This window comes from Lygodium microphyllum, chromosome 22 (genome assembly GCF_053477565.2).
Source record: "Lygodium microphyllum isolate KBCC chromosome 22, Lygodium_microphyllum_v1.1.10, whole genome shotgun sequence".
NCBI classification, from domain to species: Eukaryota; Viridiplantae; Streptophyta; class Polypodiopsida; order Schizaeales; family Lygodiaceae; genus Lygodium; species Lygodium microphyllum.
The window spans coordinates 133,636,012-133,650,625 of NC_141156.1; the positions used below are offsets into that span (position 1 = coordinate 133,636,012).

The 14,614-nt window shown below is 38.5% G+C and overlaps 1 pseudogene; it reads right to left on the bottom strand.

The window, feature by feature from the left end:
- Window positions 1–2,674: 2,674 nt before the first annotated feature.
- Window positions 2,675–5,775, bottom strand: LOC148017642 (uncharacterized; annotated as a pseudogene).
- Window positions 5,776–14,614: the final 8,839 nt, after the last annotated feature.

A 14,614-nucleotide genomic window follows, 5' to 3' on the forward strand; every position in this document is an offset into this window, starting at 1 on the left:
CCATTCGCAAGGAATCCAAGATAAGTAAACGAAGTTTCAAGTTTCGCACTTTCAATGGCATAAGAGAAGGAAAGATTGTTTTATCATTCATTAGCCAGTTTGATGACTATTTCCATGAGGAAACTTATCCCGAGAAAGATAAAATCAAGTGTGTTACTAATCATCTGATAGACAGAGCATCACTTTGGTGGACTGTAGTCCGCAAGAGCATAGAATGTCCTGCTACATGGGAAGATTTCAAGAAGAAGTTCATGCAAAATTTCCTACCACCGCAATTTCATGAGAAGGCTATCAAGCAATGGGATTTACTTCAACAGCGCGATCGTGAGCCTATTCCACAGTATACAGAGCGTTTTTGGAATGCACTTCTACAGTTACGCATGCTTGAAGACGTACCAGAGACGACACATAAGCGGAAGTATATGTCTGGACTTCTTGGACATTACTACGCTGAAGTGAACATGTTCAAGCCTGCTACCCTTGAAGACGCCATCTCCTTAGCTCACGACACTGAAGATAAGTTACGTGGAAGAGATCGACGACCACAGCCATTCCAAGCAAACGGTAATTATGGATCTAAACAATTCAATTCCAATTTCAGAAGGTTTAATCCAGGTCGTTTCTCATCACCATCTTTCCGCAAGAATTGGCCTAAACCACCTGCATTACCATCCACTGTCAATCCAAATCCTAAGCCTATTCCACAAGCAAATCCAAATATACCCAGACTCCCAGCCATTGCAAATAATGTGACCAAAGCCAAGCCCATCGTATGCTATAAGTGTCACCAGCCAGGGCATCTCGCAGCAAATTGTCATTCAAAGAAGCCATCAGCACATATCAACTACCTTGGAGCTATGGACGAAGACGAGCATGAGGATATGCCGGATTTCACTGTATGATGCCAGGAGGCATATTCCACGATGGATTCCGTGAGGTTTTACGATGGATTCCGTAAACTTAGATGACCGGGGCTCATACGCAAAGAGGATTCTTTGTGCGAGAAGTTGATGGGGACGCCTGTCCTTTTCGAGCGTTTCATTAATTTAGTGTGTACATGGGTGATTCCATAGCGGGTGATTCCGCAAAATGCATATTAAATTAATAAACGTTTATGAGTTTAGAGTGCGCACTCGTAATAAATTAAGGTTAGGATTTATTTCTAACCAGTTGATTTATTTATGTAGCTGAAGACTGCTAGGTATTCACTTTTGTCAGTTTAATTGTGTTATTTTACTAACGATTGTGAATGCTTCAGTTGATGCGTAGAGATAGTAGCAGTGGCGGAGGAAAGCATTGGAGTCTAGCGGGTATTCGACTTTTGGACTAGATTTTGATAGGCGCCACACCTATTTTTTGTTATGTCTATAGAGACATCGATTATTTATTATTATTTTGTATGCGCTTATGCGCCTGGATATGTTATTTCTACTTGGACATTGAGATTGGGCGTGCCAGACACTATGGGCACCGTCCATTAGCTTTATTTTACTATTTTTGTAGAAAGCAAACTCAAAAGCTAAAAGCTTGTCATATTTTTGTAATTGGGCTATTATTGAGCATGAAGATTGGAAATATACATAAAATGCATGCTTTGTGAAGCGCTCACACAAGGCATGGGGGAGATTGAACCCAATTTGTCTCTTGCCTTTTGTCGTGCTTGCTTTTACATGGGTTTTTGTGCTAAAAAGTAGAGTACTTTGTTCTTGGGGACCTTCCGGGATTCACCACGTGAGCTATCTGCGACCGATCTGCGCACCATCCTTTTTCTTCAAATGGGATAAGGAAGATATGATTGATATGGAAATAAGGACTAAGCAAATCAAACAAGATAGGGTCCTAAAGGAGGAATTAGTCACTCTTTTCAATGCCTCAGTTGCAGAAAAGTAACAATGTGATGAAGACTTGGGAAGATCTTATTGATGACTATGATATCAATGATGAAGTCTACACAAAGATTTTAGGCATTTGCAATGATTGGGTATCAAAGAAGCTCACATCTGGAGCTGATGCAAGGTCCCTACCAAATGGAGCAAAAGATATTGTGAACTTCCTAATTTGAAAAAAGTAAAAACCTCTTCAATACTCCACTACTTTTCCTTGGCCTGTATATATTATTAGATGCAATCTAGAAACCTTTGATCTTATACATAATGTTTATAGAGATCCAATTACCATTGGGGTTGTTATTATAGATGCAGCACATCTCGGGGGGTCCACTAGGGTTTACCATATGGTACCACGTTGTTGAAGGGTTTTCGAAAGCAAAGTCGCGACCACGGAGGACTTTGAATAATTTCAGGATAGGAGGTTAATAATCAACTTCATCTGAATGGAAATCGCTCCAATAGATCAACTTGCTCCAACACCAAACATCACATTAAAAAATTGAATTAAATTACGAGTCTTTTCTCCTTTCTACTTCCTTCTTTATATTTTTCACAGGATTTTGAGAAAACAGAGACAACGAGCAAGGAAGTGCTTCGTTGTCTAGGATAATCCAGGTCTGAATATCATTACTGGTTACTATGTTTCCAATAATTAGCAAAGTACTCAAGAGAACAGTGGTAACTCTTGCTGATTATCTTTACTTTGACACATCCTAGGCATTGAAGTGGACTACTTGCTTGTCGCAACTTCAAAGAAAGAAGCTTACTACTGAGGAAATTACTTATCAGGAAACAAAATTTTTGATATAATCTTGATCTCTCTTCATCTTGTCCTGGAATTTCTTGAACCATCGATCCAAGATATCCATTGGAACAACAAGTTTATTTGCATCAACTGAACAAAAGGACTGCATAAAGTTGAAGAGGTTTTCACCAACTTTCATTGCTAAAGCTTCAACATGTTGTTGTTGTCCCACATTGAGTGCAGGAAGTGAAGTGGCATCTTCAACAGATATCCCTATCTTGGCTAAAAGGGGGGATGCAACCTGCCATTATTTGCAAGTGCCCCCCCAGGACTTGGTCACAGTAAGGGCAAGACAGCTGAAGGACAGGTCCGATGTACAGCACCACAATACTGAAACTGAGATCCAGGTGATTACACATACACTGCAAGGGCTTTTTCTGGTGGTAATGAGAAGTCGTTCAACAAAAAGATGCAAATCTCTTTGATCTGGTCATAGGCCTCTCCTAGCTCCTTTCTGAATTAATCTGTGAGCGGCACGAATGATGCGCAACGGGCAGTACAATAGCGGACATGTTCTTGCTGTGGCGTGTTTGCTGTTTGTTCCAGAAACTACTGGAAATGTCCTCCACAAAAGATCGAACTCTAGATCTTCAGTTTACAACATTAAAACTGATCGTAAGGATCTTCATGACGAATTCACTAAGCTTTGACTTTTAAAGAATGATCTCCTCCTTCAGCATTCCATCAACTGTTCAGGCTTCGTGCTCAATTGACTATGAAAAATCACGTCTTAGTGTTATGTCTGGGAACATAATGCATTGAAAGCTACTTGTGACTGATTTTGGGGCAATTCTGATGGCACAGTTTGAAGCACTGCAATCATATGCATGTTCATTTACAAGCTAAGCTTTGGCCATGGAGAAAGCAACTCAGGTTCTCGCTCCGTGCTGCAGTGATTCCGTCAGCATATTGCAAGCCATGTTCCTCCCTTCTTCTGCACTTGTAGAGCTTTGCCGGTTCTTCTTCCTCTCGGTTGGCCCTGTCCTTCTTTTCTCTGTCGCCTTCCTCAATTCTCTTGATTCAAATCCTCAAACTCCCGTTGATCCTCTCCTATCGATAAAGCTCTTCCCCATATCAGCTCCTCCTCGTCCAGCGCAGTATACCTTCGATGTTGAAAAACCCGAAGGATCCATGAAATCCCCTGTTCTCTATTGTCGATGCCTTCCTCCTTCGTCCATCCTCGAATGCTCTGTTCCTCTATCTTTTCCCAGATTAGCCTCGACTTCTTTTTTCCATCCCATACACTTGCTTTTCCCTCCCTCTTTAGCTTTTTAAAATCCCTCATTAGCCTCTTCCTTCCGTGTTTTCTTTTTCCCTTCCATTTCTCCTCAAATTAGCTTCCCTCCAAGGAAAAGTAGCCCAAAAGTAGCCATGGGCTGTAATGCCAAAGAACCTCAATCGAAAGTGTTCCCACTCGGAAGAAAACATCCCATGACCACGAAAGAGACATTTGAAATCGAAACTGCCTTCAAATCTAGTCGTTCAGGTGTTGCAATCACAATTTCAGCGTCACTTGAGCTTAACCCTTCAATTTGATGCAGAACAGAAGTCTGTGTGTGTAAGCATATTGAATGCATGCCAAAGGTTAGCTTTAAGCGTTTACAAACTTTTCTGATCTGTAAAGTCCGCTCAGCTGAGTACACGAGCAATAGTGCTGATGGATTTTGGCAAGCAGTGGTTCCATGCTCAAGGGCAAGCTGCACATGAGCCTCATGTTCATCTGAAAATTCACTGGTCTTCTTAAACTCCCTTGTCAATACCATTTGTATCTTCAGCATAAGCAAACAACTTGGGAAGCTCGGAAAAACCATACTCATTGCAGATCTAGATCCCATTCTCCTTCTAATTTATCAGATTCAATCCCAAATAGCACTTGTCTCTTCTGTAAAATTGAACATGAACCAACTGAAAGCAAAATGTTCAAGGAAACCAAAGCACAATGTCTATGTCAAAGTATGTACAAAGTAACAAATCTCATGCACAACTTTTGGGTGGTTTTCACACCTCGAATGCGCAGCAATACGACAACGTGAGTGTAAGGGAGGGGGGTTATTTAAGGGAAGGAAGGTACATTTTATAAGCTAAGGTACCATAAATAGGGGGGGTATTTTCATATATTTCTTGCACACAGGTGACATCTCCTTATTACTACTAGTGAATCACCCGTGCAACACATAGGGTTGAGGGAATGAAATGGAACTCTATAAAGTTTGGAAAGGTTGTATCCACACTACTACAAATGACATGTGAACCTAAAAAAATTGTGTTGTTATCATTTCTTGATTGAAAGAAAATGGTAGCTTTGGAATTTAATGCTCTTGAAAGCATTTCTTGCAAGTATCACATGCTAGTTGTTGGTAGAGTTGACTTCCTACTAATAGATACAACCTTTACTTTTGGATCTATAGATTCTTTTGTGGTTTTGACATTAGTGACCATGGAGAAAAGCTTCTTTTGGATCTATAGATTCTATTGTGGTTTTGACATTAGTGACCATGGAGAAAAGCTTCATCAATTTTGAGTGATATATAAACAATGTCAACAAGCCTTTCATTTTGTACTTTGAAGGCTTGGAGAAGGAGTACAATGATGAAGAACTTGAAGAGAACTAGAGGATTGCAAATATTGTTTTGAGAAAGAAAATGAAAGTTATAGGAACTACAATCAAAGCATTTAATGATGCTCATGAGGTTGTATTTTATGTATATGCAAGTGGACTTGCATCTAAGGTGGAATTGGTAACCACTTTGTCAAGGATTCTAAAATGTTCATGTGTTCCTCCTTGCTCCATTGGACGTGCTCCTTCTCTTGGGTCAGCATGGCTATATTCCTCTTGAGATCTTCATGTCTTTTAGTGGCTTTCTCCCACTACTCCACCAATTTTAGGGTTCTCTCCTTCATTTGCTTCACTTCTTCATCATCTAGCCATAATTGTACATTTTTCCGGTCTTTCTCCTTTAGCTGCTCTTTCAACTCTACCATAATTTTTGAGGCCTCCTCATGGAGGGCTTTCACTTTTTCCCTATTCTCTATATCTTCTCTATACTGTGCTAGTAACTCCACATAGTTGTCATTACCCATTATTTTTCTAGCCAAGGTGACTAGTGCTATTCTGAGAGTGTAAACCCCCCTCGTGTATTACCATTGAAGTGTTACATAAGCTTCATTTTCCCTTTCTAGGTCTAACACCCCTTGCTTCTTTTCTTCTTCCTTCTTGTCCCTTTGCTCTTCCAAAGGCTTGAGAAGGTCATCAAAGTCATGTGCAGTCCCTTAAATGATATGGGGAACCCATGACGAGGTGTCATCTAGCCACCATGGCACCTTCTCCATCCTCTTTTCTGGTTTTTTTTTTTTTTTTTTGCAAGCCTCTTTGACCCTATAAGGCTAGATTCCAATGATGGACTTCCTGACAAAAATGAGTAGAATGCTTCCACCCCTATTATCGACCTTCACTTGATATTTGACCACCTCCTTTCAACCTAGGAAGAAGTGTCAACAAAAATGGGGAAACAGGTAGTGTGGTTCTTTCAAGTGCTTGGGTAGGCTATGGTGGTGGTGATAAGGGATGAATTGGCTCTTTTGGTGTAGTAGAAGATAGAACCCAACTAGCATAAAAGATCATGAGAATCCTATAGAAGATTTTGTAAAGACTCTCACAAAAGTCACCAACTCGGAAAAAGAGGATCCAATGGAGGGATTGAAGAGAAAACTCCAAGTGGTTAAGGAATCCCTTTACAACACCTTGGAGTCACTACTATAACTACTTGAGTATGAGCCCACTTGAGATAAAGTGGCCTAGCACCTTGAACAAGAAGGCCTCACAAGAGAGAAACTGGTAAGATTGGGATTTGTGATTCATGAGGAGCTTGACCCTTCATTAGGAAAAATTGATTGGAATGTGGAAGATGCTTTTGAACCATTCCACACACAACAAAAACCAAAGCACTCACCCAAAGAGTCATCCTCTTCAAGTGCAAAGAGAGACCCAAAGCAATAGAGGAAAAAACAACTAGGTGAAGTGGAATTGAACCTTAAATTGGAGCCACAATATTTGCCAAAGGTGTCCTTCCTAAGAGGAACACAAGAAGCTAGCATAGGTTGAGAAGAAGAGCTCTTAGCCCTAGAAAGAAGTTAGCATAGGTTGAGAAGTTAGCCTAAGAGGAACACAAGAAGGTAGGATAGGTTGAGAAGAAGAGCTCTTAGCCCTAGAAAGAATGCAATCATGGGATGCACCAATGACCTTTATTTTCAACAAAACAAAAAAGCTTAAGAAGATACTCCGAATGAACATCATGAATGTTGAGAAATGTGCAATCACACCCACTATAGCCTCTTTGTAAGGAACAACAAAGCAAAGAATCACATTGCAAATAAGCCTTAGGCTAGGTCATGTATGCATGGTTTATTAAAACCATAGTTGGTGAATAGCATGGTCCCTTTCCACTTTTCTCACCTACCAAGACCACCTACTGTAAGCCTATAAAAGGCACTCATCCTCACACTTATTTGATCAATTATTATCATTTAGCTATACTTGCATTATGCTTGGATAATATCAGTTGTTCTTCTTTGTCCTTACTTATGCCTCATTAAGATTCTCTATTTTCTCATCATTGATCCACCTTAGCATGCATCCTCAATATTTTAACAATGAAGCAAGTGACTAAGATTGGGGTAGTGTTAGGGAGGAGATTGCTAGATCAAAAGTTGCAAGATCCTTCTGTCGAGTACTACTGAGGAAAGAGGAGATCCCATGCATTTACCCCACAGATGAAGGCATGGTTTTCACTACTACAACCTCAACACACATGAAAGTTATCACTTTCCCCTAATATTTAATGTGAAAGACACTCGACTTGAGGACCTGCCTCCAGTTTCAAGAGTTAGACCTAGAACCTTTGTTCAAGAAGTTTATAGACACATTTTAGAATTGCCCAAATCCAACCTTTGTGACAACTTGTAACTATCTAAAGCTCTTTTTGTTGTTGCTAAGTCAAAAGAAAGCAATTGAGAAAGGGGAATTCCACCCCTTGTTTTTTGATATAAATGCAGGAATAGATGGGTATACCATGGCAAGGCTCATACTCCAAGCGACCATGCTACTTGCCTACTGCATGAACCTATTGGAAGACATGACAATTCACCATATGTAATCATCTCTTATTGCCTCAATAACAATCAATAGACATACATGATGAGCAAGGTCTTCATTGAGTAATCCATGAGGCCCCTACTTCCATCAACCCAAGATCAAAGGAGAGATAGGGAATAGTTGCCTGAAATAAAAGAAAACACTCTTAAGGATTCCCACGTGGGAAATGGCCCATGGTCACGATCCACTAGCTCCTTTTAAACCTCCAAAACCCCCCTTCCCTCTTATTTCAATCCCCACTTTCCTCACAGTCATTCACGGTGAAGGGCAGGACATCCCAAGAAATTGGCAGACCTGTCACCCTGAACACCACCTCATTGCACCTAAACCTCTCACCAATTCAATCCTCAAGTTTTAGAAAAACCTAGGGAATCTTGATTCACCTAGTGCAAATCCATGTCCCAATTTCTCATCCACCCACTTACGCCCCACTCACTATACAAAACTTTTCCATGAATGTATTTTGAAGAGCAAGAGAGACCATCAACAACCACCCCTTCCTTCATCAGCACATGACCACTTACCTTCCCTCTCACTACTCCATGCAAGTCCCAAACTCCTTCACCAGTGCCAAGAGAGTGGCACTTGTCTAGGATGGGGGTAATGTTAACCTTTTTTGCAAAAGAGATGCAAAAGTAAGAAGCAATAAGCAGCAAGCATATATAAAAGAAACCAATAGGTGTTAAATAAGTGAAAATCGATATACATGAAAGGATCAAGGAGAACCCAAAAGTGATCATTTGGATATACACTAACTGCGTCCAACTAGTAGAATTCAAAGGCTATAGTAAAAACCGCTCATGAAGAGAGAAAAAAGACAAAAATAACTTGAAGATGTTGGGAACTCTATAAAAATTAATAATTAAAATCAATACCAAAAATATTCAAATAATATTTTATAAAATCACTCTCGAGCACCGATATTACTCTTGTGCAAATTGTAAATTAATGTGCATTTAAGGACTCACGAGTGGAGTGAGTTAGGATGTCTAAACATGTCACAAGACTCTACTAGTAGCAAGCATGAAGATACCATGGGTGATGGGCACCCTTGAAACATAAACCAAACCCAAATCTTAAATCAAAAGTCACATATATATGGTGAGAAAAGCCTTATTGTAACCATTCCATCAACTAATGCAAAGCAGGCTTATCTCTTTTCTTTTTTTCACTCTCATTTTCTTCTCTGTGTGGTGATCTCTTGCATGCAAGATCGCAAAGTGATAGGGAGAATCTTGCGAGAGCTTGTGAGCTTGCTCTTGGTTACTGTAGCGACAATCCATTGCTTCCCCTCACCTTCTTGAGATCTTCCTAGTTTGAGAGGTGGAAGAGTAGAGACTTTGTTGTAGAGACAGAGAACCAAAGGGGGTTTAGAGAGAGAGAGAGAGAGAGAGAGAGAGAGAGAGAGAGAGAGAGAGAGAGAGAGAGAGAGAGGAGGTGGACTTGTATTGGCTTGGAGAAACAAGTGACAGAGACCAACTCTTTGTGAGTGAAGGACCATGGAGAGAGAAGTGTGGAGCTTGTGGTAGCATGCATTGGTAGAGTTGTTGGAGCTTGGGAGCTCTCAAACATCTAGTCTACATGTGGTGAGTTCCCTTGCATCTACTATTTTTCTTTGATTGTCTTCTTACTTGAAGGGTTGCAAATTCTCATCCTAAGTGAGACATACGAGATGGTAGAAAACCGCATGGGTTGAGAGATCGTGAGTAGACTTTTCTTGAGTGAGCACATGACTGATATGCATCTTTTCGTCTAAATCTAGCATGTAGGTGAAGTGTCCCTACAACAACATGATGCACATGTAGTAAGGATCTATGAACATAAGATAAAGGGGTAATTCAATGATATTTCCAAGTCTCAAATATTTAATGCTCTAAAATTTGAACATAGTAACACATATTTATCTATAAAAAGACTTCATATCAAGAGATATAATTTACATATAAAATTCGATAGAAATGTACATTATGAAATTGATAGCAATTTATAGGAATACAAATATAAGTTCTCACAACTAGAAATGAATTTTTTAATCATGAAAAAACTTTCTCTTTCTACATCTATCTAGGATGAGCCATTAAAATTAACAAAATATGCATTGATGAGGCAATCATAATTGCATTCTCTGCTACAATAGAATTGTAGTAAGAAAAATAGTCATATACATTTAGTATACTAATTCATATGGTTAAAATATTATGGAAAAAGGGATGGCTAAAGTTTATTTTATGAATACTAATTCATTATTGAAAAGTAGAAAAACTCAATTGGAAAATTAAATTATATTCACCCCTTAATTTAAGCATTTTCTACTTCTTAAAGTGGCATAAGGAGGGAATACACCCTTCTATTTTGTTAAAGTGCTTATCACTTGCAAATGGTCATACCACCATGTGATCAACCTTTACACTAAAAGAGGAGGATTAAAAAATGATCTACTATTTGTAAACATAGCCATGCCATGTAAGTCACTTTCATCTTTTTTTTCTCTCTACAAGTTAGTCTAGTAGGGCATTGTCGGGTTGCCAAGGGATTTGTACTAGCTACATCTCATGGAGTAATAGTTTCAACAAGAAATGACAAGGTATCTGTAAGGTCTACATCATCTTGATCCTCTACATTACACTTAAGGAAATATTCATGATAGATTATCAAAGGACGAGACTTCTTGGTTGACATAGAACTTGAAGTGGATAGAAAAAAGGTAATGTTGAAACTTCTCACATGCAAAAGGTCATTATTGAGTCTGCATAAGCTTTACATCCTTTCTTAAGAGCTTTTGCAAAGGACCCGCTTCCATTTCAAAGTGAGTAATGAATATCTTGTAATATTCTATTTGGTCCAAAAAAACTCTAAACTACTTTTAGTTTTTTGAGTGTGGCCAATGCACAATCTTTTGGACTAGTTGTTATAGATTAAGTAGATACCCTATTGCCTTACAATACTCCTAAAGAGACTCCAAACACACATTTCCAAGATTGAGAAAGCTTCCATAAGGATGGCTAGCTTCTACACACTCCTTCTCAAACAAACTATGCACTCATCTCTCTATCCAAGAAAACAAAATACGATATTAGATTTGAGAATTTGTGAGCTCGCCTACTAACCTATTGTGTGGCAGTCATTGTTCAATGCATTTGCAAATGAGTGCCCAATCCAAGTGATGAAATTCAACTTGATCTACAACTCCATGGCTCCACTTTCAATCTATGAATACGCCATGTGATGTGTATGCATAGAAGAAGAAGAATATGGTACAAGAGGTGCAAAAGAGCTTCTCCTGATGGTTCAAGACACACACTATCTCTCTTGATGGTTCCACATACACACTCTCTCCCAATGGTTCCACAAACAAGAACACACACGTGCGCATGCGTGTGCACGCATGCTTGCACACACACACACACACACACGCACGCACACGCACACACACACACACACTCTCTCTCTATCTCTCTCTCTCTCTCTCTCTCTCTCTCTCTCTCTCTCTCAAAAGATGCAATAGTGTAGAAGTTAGAAGAAACTAAAGGGAGCTCTCAGAGTTGACTATTATAATAATGACATCTTGTTTTCATTTTTCAACTTTTATATATGGACTACCTTATTGCTTTCTTAGTTGATACATGCATACATTTCAATTTTAGTTTAGATCTCTTCTAATAATTGAAAAGGTAACGATACAGCTACATGGGAGGCTCTCAAGTAGTATAGTTGCAACATAACATCCTCTTGAAAAAAAATATGACCATCTCCAAATGAATTTTACCAAAGATCAAAACACTTGTGTCCTTGGAGTTGAATTTTTGTACATTGCACTTATTTTTTCCTATTGTTTGTCCTTCAAAAATGTGGTTAGCATTACTGCTCTCCTACATAGATGCTAGTTGGGTAGGAGCTTCATGCTAGGGATACTCATGAAATAAGGGTTCTTGTTGGAACACTTGTGTCCTTGGAGTTGAATTTTTGTACATTGCACTTATTTTTTCCTATTGTTTGTCCTTCAAAAATGTGGTTAGCATTACTGCTCTCCTACATAGATGCTAGTTGGGTAGGAGCTTCATGCTAGGGATACTCATGAAATAAGGGTTCTTGTTGGAGGAGTTGTAACTATCCTTAACAATGAAGTAGGTCTATCCTTATGACTCTCGTTGGTTGTAGCATGAAGATATGGATGAAGCCTTCATGGATACATGGTTGCTATAGAGGATGTGTGGCCAATGATGTTGCTTTGTGCTCCTTTGTTCTTTAGTATACTTCAAATCAATGTCCACTCCATAGGGGTGTGACTATCTTGTAGCGCAATGCAAGGTGCTAATTCAAGTGCAACTAGAGTAAAATTCCAAGCAAACTTGGAAAGTCCCTCACTTGAAGAGAGCCAATGGTCATGCTAGATTTTTAGAAACGGATATTAAGGAATCACATTTCTAGTAGACTAAGAGGAGATTTTAAAGCCAAATTTTGTAGGAATTTAAAGTGGCTTTGAAGGTTATGTGACTTGTGTAGAGTGGAAGAAATAAAGAAGACTCAAATGATGTTCGTTTCACAAGGCAGTGAAGGTGTAAGACATGAAGAATTTCAAAGGCAAAAGTAGGAAAGAGCACAAATTCAGTATTGTGGATGAGGAGTGTATAGCCATAAGATTTGTGTAAAATTTGCATGTTGGAAGAAAAGTGCATGTCAAAACACCTTAATTTATGAGGAGAATGGTTATGAGACAAAAAAACTACCATAGAATGTTCAAATTTGAAAGGGCTATGCCCAATTTGGAAGGGGCACATGGTTAATGTGAAAAAGGGCATGTTGACAAATCATGGAGAGAGAGGATGAAGTAAGAAAATGAAAAACAAGATGCCATGGCTGATTGGGTTCTTTCATCTTCTCATGCTTGATCTTCATCATGTACAACATGATTATTGAAATGGGTTCTAGTCTTCATGTTGTCTTCAAGATAGTACCACTCGTATAGCTTGATTATTGAAATGGGTCTTCATGCTCTTCAATATGGTACCACTCTTATAGCTTGATATTTTGCTTTTCCGTTACGCAATCTTTCTCTCTTCTCCTCCATAGCCACTAAACTTGATTCACATGGGAGAGGGGGTGGGTGAGATGAAAGAGAGAGGGTTGTTTCTATGCATGAATAGAGCATACTCAAGCACTTACAAGGCTAGAGGACTTGTGTCAATGGCCAAGTAGAGCATGATTGACCATCCAATAATTCATGGAGTCCTTCCATTTCTCGTAACATGCATAAAATCATCAAAATTGCACATAAGTGAGCATTTATTCTACATAGTTTATGGAAGTGGGAATTTATAATGTTCTTATTAGCTAAATATGAGAATTTATTATAGTTTTGGTCTCTAATTTTGATTCATTGCTATGTTTTCCTATTTTTTCTAATGAAAATAGCTTAAAAATAAAGAAAAAGGCTCTAGAAATTCCTAATAATAAATCTATAAAATATCAAAAAATATGGAAAAATAGCACAATGATTCTAATACTTTTCTTCATTTCAAAAATCATCATTTTGATCAAAATACTTCAAATAAACTCATTATTAAGTGTATTTAATGTGGGTTTGTAGCATGAGGATAGCCTTGATGCACTCGTAGTAGGTGTGACATTTCATGTGGTAGCATTAAATGCATTATGAAATGAGATATTTTCAATTTTATTTTTTATCATCAAAGCATTCTTAGATTTAATTTTGTGATTATATGTATATGTTATGTTAGCAGCATGAGACCAATGGGCTTGGTACCATGGAAGGGCAACCTTGCAATATGACATAGTTTTGCATGTTGGGAAATATATATTTGGCACATGCATAGTCATTTCTAGAGGTTTTCTTAGAACAATCCAGCCATGTAAGAATTAAAGCACCTTCTCATTCTTCCCAATGAAACATTGTCCATGCACTAAATATTCAATATAAACATGCAAGGGACTTTTGCTTCACTAGATTAAAAAGCCAAAATATGTTGTCTTAAATATATTTTGGAAGTCGAGTCATTGAAGCAATACTTAAGTCTCATGAATAGCTCTAGTGTGCACTTAATGAGCACATTAGCATTTAAAATTGATCCACAACTTCCATATTTCACTATAAATTTTTTAGTAAAACTCATTTACCATTCATGTTGTTATGCTATTTTTATTATAGGTAAGATAGAGAGAATTTTATTGTTTTCAAAAAACAATATATTGGTACGTGATAAAGCTATTTACTTTAGATACATTTGTTGTTGCTTTACATTTTTAGGTGAACTTTTGTTGGATTTGCATGAACAAGAAATCTCATATGCCTGACAGATACCATAAATTTGCACAATTTCCTTATAGGACTCTTTTCTAAATGCATATCAGCATATTTTGTCTAACCCTTGTATGTATAGTACCATGTGGTACCAGGATAACTAAATGGAACCTCCAATCCTATTACCAACTTCCTCCATAGCTTCTATTGCCCCTCTTTCCTCTTGCATACTTACCACTATACTAGCTAATTTGAGGCTACTTTTGTTTTTCTTTTTTTTGTTACTAACCTCCATAGCCTTGTCCTCTAACTTGGCCTCTTGCATTACTATCACAATTTTTTTTGTGACCACCTATGATGAGTTGTTCCTCTGCTCAAGGCGCTTCATCCTAGCACGAGAATCGACGACATTACTGCGCCCTGGCTTCAGCATTGCGAAAATCGCGGAATCCTGTCAGAACTACGCTTGCTTCTGTTCGACGTGTCTGCGTGCTTCATACAGGCCACAA